At 38.1% G+C, this 11,783-nt stretch overlaps 1 long non-coding RNA gene across 1 annotated transcript; it reads left to right on the forward strand.

The window, feature by feature from the left end:
- The first annotated feature begins 991 nt into the window (after positions 1–991).
- On the forward strand, positions 992–4,703 carry LOC138921555 (uncharacterized). Its single transcript, XR_011434194.1, has 2 exons — positions 992–1,295; positions 1,972–4,703. It is a non-coding gene; the product is annotated as an uncharacterized lncRNA (long non-coding RNA).
- The last annotated feature ends 7,080 nt before the right edge of the window (positions 4,704–11,783 follow it).

An 11,783-nucleotide genomic window follows, 5' to 3' on the forward strand; every position in this document is an offset into this window, starting at 1 on the left:
CGGCTGCCCGGTGCCAGTTCTCACTGTGGGAAATAAGGACCTGCACTCTGCGGCTTCACTATCTTGCCTGAAATGCGCACCACGGTCAAGATGGAAAGGGATTTTTAAGACTCGTGGTTTAAAACAATATGATGAAATATTCCAAGAGGAATGATGAAACATGAACTGAATGTTCCTGAGCCCTCAAAACGAAATGAAGTTCGAAAAATGAGTTTCTTTTTACTTGAACCTATTATTTATTTTTCCTGAGTATGATATGAATCAGCAGACAGGAGACTCTTTCAAATAGAGGGGAAAAAAAAGATCTCGAGAGCTGATGAAATTTATAGCATTACAAGCCTTTCAGCATATTTTTAAATATTTTCAATGTCTAGTAGAAAAGAGTTATTCTACCTAAATTTTTTTAAAACCAAAGATAAAGGTGAAATGTAAGGTAATATTTGATGCAGTTGTTGAAGCAATGAGCTAAAATTGTTTTGAGTGGTGTTTATAACCTTTAATATCTACTTCTTGCTACATATATACATGTGTATATACATATATATACATATATACTTATACACACAGATACACACATATACACATATATACAAACTTAACAAATCCACGTTACCAATCTTCCATCTGCTTTTCATTTATACACAACCAAAGAACACCAGCACTTGTCCGGCAAATAACTTCAGAATTCCCCTAGGACCACAGATAGTAATGAGCAATCTATGCTAAAGACACAAACATGGCCCCATCCCACTGCTCTCCATTGGGTCAACCTGACGTTACCACCGCCTAAGTCAGCGATTCACTTGGTTCTGGCTCACACGCCTAACACAGCGGGAGCATTCAACGGGGAGGTATGGCGTTGTAGCAATATCGACAGGGTTCTGTGGGTAACCAGAGACCGCAGGAACCTCAGATGAGTAGTGCGGTGAAACTCGGGTCCTCGGGATTCCTTCGCTCCCTTGTGGTCAAGATCCAAAGGATAATTTGCAGTGTTCTGAGTATCTAGATAGATGATGATGTGGTAGGGGCCCTGAGCACAATTATCGTCGATCCTGATAACTACCGGGGTGTGCTGTTAGGACATTCTTCAGGCAAGAGGTCAACATGAACGTAGCAAAGTCAGGCATGAAAAACAATGACGATGGAAGTAAAGTGCATCCTCCAGCCAGTCCAGAAGGAGCTTTACAACAACTTCACAGAGAGTACTTGACTGAGAAACCGAGATGTCCCAGAAAATAAGACCAACCTGCTCGCCTTTAAAGACACCATTTTGCACAATTTCACAAAAATCTAAGGTATCTGAAACTTTTTGTTGGGTTTACTGTAACCGTAGAGGGTCATAATTCTATTGAGTATTTTACATTTTCTTTCAAACTGTGCGATGTTGCAGCACTTTCATTTTTTAGATTAAGAAAAATAACACTAACGTGAATCACATGTTCTCTAAATTTTCAAATGCATGCTTTTCCACTTGACATTAGATTTTCCTTTAGAAATTGGAATTTGAAATCACTAAAGAGCAAGCAGTGATGAATATGTTTTTCCCAACCACTCCAACCTCAATGCTACCACCGCCCCCATTCCACATCCACTGCTTTCCTAGTTGGGTCAACTTTAGTCTGACTATTTGAGATTCGCAACTGCTGGGAATACGAAAAACGGCATAAATTAAGGAGGCATGAAATGAGTTTTGAAAGAATCCATAAATGAGTCTAATTTCCTAGTGCTTAAGCAAAAGAGAACCCCAACGTGACTGACAGTCTTTAAAAAGATGTTCTTTTGTTTCTGTTTTTTTCTCTTTAAATTCTGAAATTCCTATTTCAAAATGCAATTTTCATGTCCTCTGCTTGCCTCTTGTTTTGTAAGAATGTCAAGTTTATTAGCCTCTTTCTGAAGCCCAGAAATGAGAAAAGAGTTGCTTTAATGTCTGTTTAGTTGGTTGATTTTAACTTTTATTTTTTCACATTCTAGTATCTGTTGGGAAACAGCACCATGATAAAAAGGACAAACAGGAACCCCACACCTGACCACAAAACAAAAATCTTGGTTTCCAACATCACACAATTGACTGACCCATTTTTTTCCCCAGGGGCCAACAGCTGCATGACTCACTGCTGTCTGTTTTGCCTGCCTCCGCAATGAGTGGGCTGATGTAAATAGGAAGTGATGAGGAAAATCAATTTGGGGCAAACACATTTTTTCAAGGCTGTAACAGGAAGAGATAGGAAGCCCAGGAAGATACTTGATAGATATTCAACTCTGTCGAAAGGAGGAAGTCGCATGTTGAAGCACTCGGCTAGTTATTTTGAGTTGTTGAACGGAAACGGGATACAACAGAGAGAGAACACAGATAGGATGCATTCTGTTGCATAGCAACATAGAGGGGAGAAGCCACTGTACATAACGGAGACCATCTGTCTGTATGAAAGACGAGGAAAAACCGTTGTTGAAAACAAAGAAAAAGAACGAGATGAAAAAATAAGTTACAAAGAATATATGAGGTTCCATCTTCCTTTCAAAAAGCATGTCTTGTGTTAACGTAAAAAAATTCTTCTATGAGTATTTGAATGTTATTTAGAAGAGTTGATTTTAACATATGAAATGTGATGCTTTGTACTACCCCCTGGACTTTGTACTACACTCCTTGTTTGGATCAAGCACTCCCCTCAAAACTTTCCAGAAGGGCTTGGAGGGGGTCAGGTTGGTGCAGTGGGTAGGGTTTATGAACTTTGGGAGACCCAATTCAGCCCTAAAAGTCAGTGTCCAATAAAAATTAGTGGTGAGTGGAACCTCCCAGTTATTTATACCCCAATGGAGCAAGACCCTACCTAGGATGGGGGCTTTGCTGCATTTCAGATGGGGAAAGGGGGTGTCTGATCAGAAGGGACCAGAGCACAGAGTCAAGGAGGCAGAAAATGTAGGATCGGGTTCCCAAGGAACAGACACATGCAGTATCTGCCTGTGAGTTCGCCCAGACTGAAGCATGCCGGGGTCCCAGTCACTGGTAATCCCTTCACCAATATCCCTGAAGGGTCCCCCAGGCAGGAGGGAGAAGCTGGGGCCGAGTACACTGGCTAAGACTGGCCAAAGCTTTTTGATGTAGTACCCCATCCCACATAGGGACCTTCTGAATTCTATGTGGCTAAAACTTAGAGAATTTCAGTAAATCACAGGGTTTTTAAAAAAAAAAAAAAATTAATGGTCAATTAGACAAATCAATGGGGTGGGGATGAAAATGCATAGGGAAGTGAATATGTTCGGCACCATCAAACATAAACTCCTCTGGCCTGTGCTGTGAGTTCCCCCAGAGGACTTCCGGGAGAGTGGCCTCCATCACAGACACCTGGCTGAACAGAGAGGTGAGGAGCCACACACAGCAGTATTTCTTTCTTAGGAAGGCCCTAGTGCAAACAGGGAAATGTGCAAAGTGGATAAGTTCTTCCTTTGGGGACAGGAAGTGCTCTGCAGAAATAATGTCCTATTTCCTGATGCCAGAGCCTATCAGCCCTCGGCTGGTTCTGCTTCTGTAGAAATGTAATAGCTTGCTTCCTTCCCTCTCCCAGTCATCTGCCCCAAACTTGCCCCTTCTCAGCCCACAGAACTATCACACCACTTGTCCAGAGACTGGGCCTCTGTTGCCATCCTCTTACACTGGTTGGCAGCCTCACCCTTGCTCCTCTCCCACAGAGGAGCACAGCTAAAGGGACAAAAGGTCCATGAACTCCCGCCAGTGGCACCACAGGCATTATTTCAGGGGAAATCATGGTCCCTTTCAAAAAAGAGAGGATCTACGTCATAAAAAAACTTGACTTTGGTGGTGCCCAAAGCAGAACCCCATCCCCAGCAATATTCTACTTTGGAGGAGGTTTTTATATGGTATCCTGGTGCATAGAAAACCTCAAGGAAAATATCAAGGAATTAAAAAGAGGATGAGCCAAACCAACACTGACCTAGGCAAGGATGATGAGAGGCAGGAGTAAATGTTTGTCTACTTCCCACTTTATCTTTCCTTGGGTAATGTTTTCATTGTGCGATGTTTTTGAATACTAACTTCTTCATAACCAATATGGTTACCATGGACTCTGGAGTCAGAATACTGGGTTCAGTTCCAGATCTCCTCTCTACCAGGCTGATGACCTTTGGTTTTCTCATCTGTAAAATGGGAATCATGACACCAAGTACTTCACGGAGTGGTGAGGATACAGAAAAACAATTCATACGAAACACGCACGTAGTAAGCAAGTACGTACATAGTAAGCTCTCGCTAAATATTAGCGATGAGCATTTGGCAAACCAATGTTGGCGGATAAAGTTAAGAACCTTAAAAGATTTCAGTCCATATAACTGAATCTAAGGTAGTGCATAATATGTTTAGATTTCTGCAAAAAAAATATGGAAAATAATTTTCCTCACTGAAATATCAGGAAATCAAGACTACATGTCTTGTGAATTTTTTTGTGTATCTATTTATATTGATTAGTAAGTGGGTATACATATTGAAAATTCAACTTCAATTTTTGCCATATTTTTTCTTAATCAAAACTTGATTTATTATAATGCAAGCATTTCTCTCGATGTGCATGCTTACCCAGAAGAAACTGGATGAAGCTTTCTTACAGTGTATTAAATTTTTAAGCAATGGAAGAATTTTCAAGTTTTAGTCCTGTGTTTCCTAAATTTAAGTAAATCAACAATTTCTCAAACTCATGTGCAGAGCCTCTTATTTTTGCCCTATATTGTTCACGTTTATATATTATAAAACTCTCATGAAACGGGAAAGGCAACTGAGATAGATTTACTCCAGCACTAACCACAGAAGTGTGTGCAGGTGTGGGTACCTACACTGCACTATGAAACAGGCCACGGTGCGGTTCAACATCACACCTCTATCCCCTCCAGGGTAGTGGAAGTGCAGAGATCAGGTGTGAATACCAGCTTCACCATCTGTAGCTGAGAGACACTAGGTCCTCTGCTCAAACTCTCAGAGCTCGGTTTCCCAATTTTCAAAATGATGGAAGAATACAACTTCATAAACTTATTAAGACTTGTTTTGTGGCCTAACATATGATCTATCCTGGAGAATGTTCCGTGTGTGCTTGAGAAGAATGCATTCTGCTGCTGTTGGGTGGAATGTTCTGTAAATGTCTGTGAAATCCAGTGTTCCCACATTGATTTTCTGTCTGGATGATCTATCCATTATTGAAAGTAGGGGACTATTATTGGATTGCTGTCTATTTCTCCCTTCAGATCTGTTAATACTTGCTTTATAGATTTAGGGACTTCTATGTAGGGTGCATAAATATTTACAAATGTTGTATCTTCTTGTGGTATCATTACATAATGGCCTTTTTTGTCTCTTGTTAGAATCTTTGGCTTAAAGTCTATTTTGTCGAAGTATAGCTACCCCTGCTTCTTTTAGTTTCCGTTTGCATACAATATCATTTTCCATCATTTTAAGCATCTTTTCAAATCACAATAGTATGAAACTAGAAATTAATTTTTTTAAAAACTGGAAAATTTACAAATATCAAAAGATTAAATAACACACTCCTGAATAACCAGTGGGTTAAAGGAGAAATCAAAAGAGAAGTAGACAATTATGTTGAGATAAATGAAAATGGAAATACAACATACAAAAATGTATAGGATACAGCAAAAGCAATTCTAAGAGGGAAGTTTATAACAATAAATGCCTACATTAGGAAAAAAAATGGAAGATCTCAAATAAGCATCCTAACTTTACATCCAAGGAACTAGGAAAAGAGGAACAAACTAAGCCCAAAGTTAGTAGAAGGAAGGAAACAATAAAGACAAGAATGCAAATAAATGAAATAGAGATTTAAAAAACAACAGAAAAAATCAATAAAATTAAGAGTTTTTTAAAAATTATTTTATTGAGGTCATAATAGTTTATAACATTGTGTAATTTCAGGGGTACATTATTATTTATTAATTTCTGTATATACTGCACCATGCTCACCACCAATAGTCTAATTTTTATCTGTCACCATACATATGTGTCCCTTACCCCTTTTGCCCACTCCCCAATCCCCTTCCCCTCTGGTAACCATTAATCTGTTCTCTTTATTCATGGGTTTGTTTATCTTCCAAATAAGAGTGAAAATCACGTGGTTTGTCTTTGTCTGTCTGGCTTATTTCACTTAACCCCATACCTTCAAGTTCTATCTGTGTTGTTGCAAATGGGGTGATTTTGTCCTTTTTTAAGGCTGTGTAGTATTCCAGTGTGTGTGTACACACCACATCTTCTTTATTCATTCGTCAACTGATAGGCAGTTGGGCTGTTTTCATGTCTTGGCTATTGTGAATAATGTTGCATTGAACATAAGAGTGCATAAATCTCTTTGAATTGTTGATTTCAAGTTCATTAGATAAATACCAGTAGTGGGATAGCTGGATAGTATGGCATTTCTATTTTTAATTTTTTGAGAAATCTCCATACTGTTTTCCATAATGGCTGCACCAGTTTGCATTCCCACCAGCAGTGTATAAAGGTTCCCTTTTCTCTACATCTTCTCCAACATTTGTTATTTCCCGTCTTGGTAATTATAGCCATTCTGACAGATATAAGGTGATATCTCATTGTAGTTTTGATTTGCATTTCCCTAATAATTAGCAATGTGGAACATCTTTCATGTGCTTTTTGTCTATCTGTATATCTTCTTTGGAAAAATGCCTGTTCATATCCTCTGCCCATTTTTTGATTGGGTTGTTTGTTTCTTGTTGTTGAGCTGTGTGAATTATTTACATATTTTGGAGATTAACCCCTTGTCAGATATATGATTTGCAAATATTTTCTCCCATTTGGTGGGTTGTCTTTTTGTTTTGTTCATGATTTCCTTTGCCTTGCAGAAGCTCTTTAGTCTTATGTAGTCCTATTTGTTAATTTTTTCTTTTATCCCTTGCTTGAGTAGACATGGTATTCAAAAAGATGCTGCTAAGATCGATGTCAGAGTGTACTGCCTATATTTTCTTCTAGGAGTTTTATGATTTCAGGTCTTACATTCAAATCTTTAATCCATTTTGAGTTGATTTTTGTGTATGGGGTAAGATAACAGTCTACTTTCATTCTTTTGCACACGGCTGTACACTTTTACCAACACCATTTATTGAAGAGACTTTCCTTTCTCCGTTAAATGTTTTTGGCTCTTCCGTCAAAGATTAGCTATCCATAGATGTGTGACTTTATTTCTGGGTTCTCAATTCTGTTCCATTGATTTGTGTGTCTATTTTTGCACCAGCACCATGTTGTTTTGATTATTATAGCTTTGTAGCATATTTTGAAGTCAGGGATTGTGATACCTCCAGCTTTGTTCTTTTTTCCTCAGGATTGCTTTGGTTATTCAGGGTCTTTTGTTGTTCAATATAAATTTTAGGATTTTTTTGTTCTATTTCCATCAAGAATGTCATTTGGATTCTGATTGGGATTGCATTGAATGTGTAGCTTGCTTTCAGTAATATGGACATTTTAACTATGTTTATTCTTCCAACCCATGAGCATGGAATATCTTTTCATTTCTTTATATCTTCTTTGATTTCTTTCAATAATGTCTTATAGTTTTCAGTATACAGGTCTTTCACTTCTTTGATTAAATTTATTCCTAGATATTTTATCCTTTTTTGCTGCAATTGTAAATGGGATTGTATTCTCAACTTTTCTTTCTGCTAGTTCCTTATTAGTGTATAGAAATGCAACTAATTTTTGTGAGTTGATTTTGTACCCTGCCACTGTGCTGTAGTTGTTGATTATTTCTAATAGTTTTTTGGTGGATTTTTTAGGGTTTTCTAGATATAGAATCATGTCATCCACAAACAGTGAGAGTTTCACTTTTTCCTTTACATTTTGGATGCTTTTTATTTCTTTTTCTTGCCTAATTGCTCTGGCCAAAACCTTCAGTACTATGTTGAATAGGAGTGGTAAGAGTGGGCACCCTTGTCTTGTTCCTGTTCTCAGAGGGGTGGCTTTCAATTTTTCACCATTAAGTATCACATTGGCTGTGGGTTTGTCATATATGGACTTTATTATGTTGAGGTACTTTCCTTCTATATCCATTTTATTATTTATTTTATATCCATCATCATAAATGGATGTTGGATCTTGTCAAATGCTTTCTCTGCATCTATTGAGATGATCATGTGATTAAGAGCTCCTTTTTTGAATAGATTTTAAAAATACACTATTGCTAGAGAAATCCAGAAAAAAATAAGAGCACTCAAATAAATAAAATTATAAATGAAAAAGAAGACATTACAACTGATACCACACAAATACAAATTATCATAAGAGAATAGAATGAACAATTATATGCCAATAAATTAGACAACCTAGAAGAAATGGATAAACTCATAGAAACATGCAACCTACCAAGACTGACTCATAAGAAATAGAAAATCTGAACAGACCAATTACTAAGAGGAGATTGAATCGGTAATCTGAAACCTCCCAACAAAGAAAAGTCCAGGACCAGATGGTTTCACGGGTGAATGCTACCAAACATTTAAGGAAGAATTAATACCAGTCTTTCCCAAACTCTTCCAAAAATAGAAGAGGAAGGAACATTTCCAAACCCATCTTACCAAGCCAGCATTACTCTGATACCAAAACCAGACAAGTGTATTACAAGAAAAGAAAATTACAGACCAACATCCCTGATGAACATAGAAGCAAAAATCCTCAACAAAATATCAGCAAACCAAATTCAACAGTACATTAAGAGGATCATACACCATGATCAAGTGGGATTTATTCCAGGGATGTAAGGATGGTAAAAACATCCACGAATCAATCAACGCGATACATCACGTTAACAAAATGAGGGGGAACATCATATGACCATCTCAATAAATGCAGAAAAGCATTTGATAAAATGTAACATCCTTTCATGATAAAAACTCTCAACAAACTGAGTATAGAGGGAATGAAGCTCAACATAATAAAGGCCATATATGACAACATCATACTCAACAATGAAAAGCTGAAAGCTATTCCTCTAAGAACAGCAAGAAGACAAGAATGCCTACTCTCGCCAATTTTATTCAACATAGTGCTGGAAGTCCTAGCAAGTGCAATTAGGCGAGAAAATGAAATAAAAGTCATCCAAATCAGAAAGGAAGAAGTAAAACTATCTCTACTTGGAAATGATATCATATTATATATAGCAAACCCTAAAGACTCCACCAAGAAACTGTTAGAACTAATAAAAAAATTCAGTAAATTTGCAGGATACAAAAATCAATATATAAAAATCTGTTGCATTTCTAAAAGTTAATAGTGAATTTTCAGAAAGAGAAATGAAGAAAACAATCCCACTTACAAGTGCATCAAGAAGAATGAAATACCTAGAAATAAAATTAACCAAGGAAGTGAAAGACCTGTACACTGAAAACTAGGGGACACTGATGACAGAAATTGAAGACGACACAAGTAAATGCAAAGATCCTCTATACTCATGGATTGGAAAAGCTAATATTGTTAAAATATCTATACTACCCAAAGCAATCTACAGATTCAGTGCAATCTCTATCAAAATTCCAATGGCATTCTTCACAGAAATAGAACAAACAATCCTAAAATGTGTGTGGAACCACAAAAGATTCCAGATAGCCAAAACAATCTTGAGAAAGAGGAGGCATCATGCCCCTTGATTTCAAACTACAGTCATGAGCCACATGATGACACTTCAGTCAACAAAAGACCACATATAAGTCGGTGGTCCCATAAGATTATTACCATACAGCCTAGTTGTGTAGTAGGCTATACCATATAGGTGTGTGTAAGTACACAACATGATGTTCGCACAATGACGAACTCACCTGACAATGCATTTCTCAGAATGTATCCCCGTCTCTAAGCAATTCATGGCTGCATGTATTTTTATTCATGAGAAGTTCCAAAGGATGATTTGAAAAGTTGGACTCCTTTTTCATGCATATTTGAGACTTGCTCATGACAAGCTGCCCACCACATATGTGATCCTTCTATGTACACAGTTTGCAGCCCAATTCATGTCAACATAAACATGTTCCCCATAGGGAAATCTAGAAGATTCATATTTGGTGTTTGCTAAAAATTCTCACCTTTACCATGTGCCTTATTCCCAAGACCAAGTCATAAAGTAATCTAGGAAAGCTGAAGCTATTACATCATATTGGTTAAGTATAAAGTTGAGATTGAATTTACCAGTTAATAGGGAATATCTGTGTTAAAACATGGTCATCACGCTGATTAAAAGGGAGCCATACTTTACTACTCTGAGTAACACTCTCAGTAAGAAGCATATAAAACTTAACTGCTATCCATGAAGAAGGTTTAGTTACAACTGAGCAGGTTTTTTCCAGAACAGGACTTTGAATACATGAATAACCCAATATTGCAGAGATTTAATATCGCATTGAAAGAAATAGGCTTAGTCTGGTCAGCCAGTTGTCTTTTTAAAGTACAGAGTTGATGTCAAATCCAATAACCTGTGCTCTAAGATGTTTTATGTGAAAAGTTGATCATCTATAGCACCCTATCTGTTTTAAAATATTAAAACATGAAAATTGAAAACTAAAATATGATTCCTATGGGCTGGCCCCGTGGCCTAGTGGTTAAATTCAGCATGCTCTGATTCAGTGGTCTGGGTTCAGTTCCCAGGCACGGACCTACACCACTCATCTGCGGTCATGCTGTGGAGGCAACCCACATACAAGATAGAGGAAGATTGGTGCAGACCAATCTTCCTCAAGCAAGAAGAGGAAGATTGGCAACAGATGTTAGCTCCAGGTGAGTCTTCCTCAGCAAAAGATGATAATAATAATAAAAAAAATTTAAAAATATGATTCCTATAAATAAACAGGAAAACTAATCCAACCTGGATAATTACGATAAAATCTATGCTTAATTTTAAATATGGGATAGATATATCCGCATGTGTGTGTGCGTGCGCACACAGAGAAGGAGGAATAGATGGGGGTGGAGGAGAGAAAGGAAGCTGAAGAGAAGAGAGTGCAGAGAAAAAGGAGAAAGAGGGAGCACATACTATGGGCATACATCAGAGCTTTGGCTTCAGAGCCAGCCAGACAGTCCTGGGGTTGAATCCTGCCTCTGACCTTGACAAGCTGCATGACCTGGAGCAAATTACTGTGAACTCCTTACACCTGAGCTTCCACCTTTGTCATGAGAACAATTGTTTCTACTTAGTAAGGCTGTCACGGGGATACCTTGTCTTGGTGCCTGGCATAAAAAAGATGCTCAATAAACAACTGGCAGCTGCCATCGTCCTTCTATATTCATGTCCTCATTTGATTATTCAGCTCTTCCATGCACTATCTACGGGTCCCATTCTTCTTCCCCAAAAAGCCTAAGATGCTGTTCTGGGCACAGGGCACCTTTGCAAAATGATTTTGTGCCTCACCCACAAATATTTTCAAATGCTTACATAATAAATGCTCATGTTGGTTTTGAACTTTATAAAACACTTTCCTGTACATCACGTGATTTAAGCCCCTACCCTCGGGACTGAGTCCAGACACCTCCCTGTGAAGGAGGCAGAACAAGGATTGCTATCCCCATTTTACGCCCAGAAAACTGAGGGCCCTGAAGGCCCCAAGATTCGCCTAAGCCCTTGCAGCCAGCAAGCGCTCTGGTCTTCTGCCCTGAATCCTTGCTCCTCCTAGCTCATCCTGGAGTATGAGTTCTACAGAAGCGAATGCTGCCTGGGACCCAATTCAATCTCCTTTATTTCCGTGGATAGTGAGCATGCGAGCACAAATTATTACCACGT

This window comes from Equus caballus, chromosome 30, assembly GCF_041296265.1.
Source record: "Equus caballus isolate H_3958 breed thoroughbred chromosome 30, TB-T2T, whole genome shotgun sequence".
Lineage (NCBI taxonomy): Eukaryota > Metazoa > Chordata > Mammalia > Perissodactyla > Equidae > Equus > Equus caballus.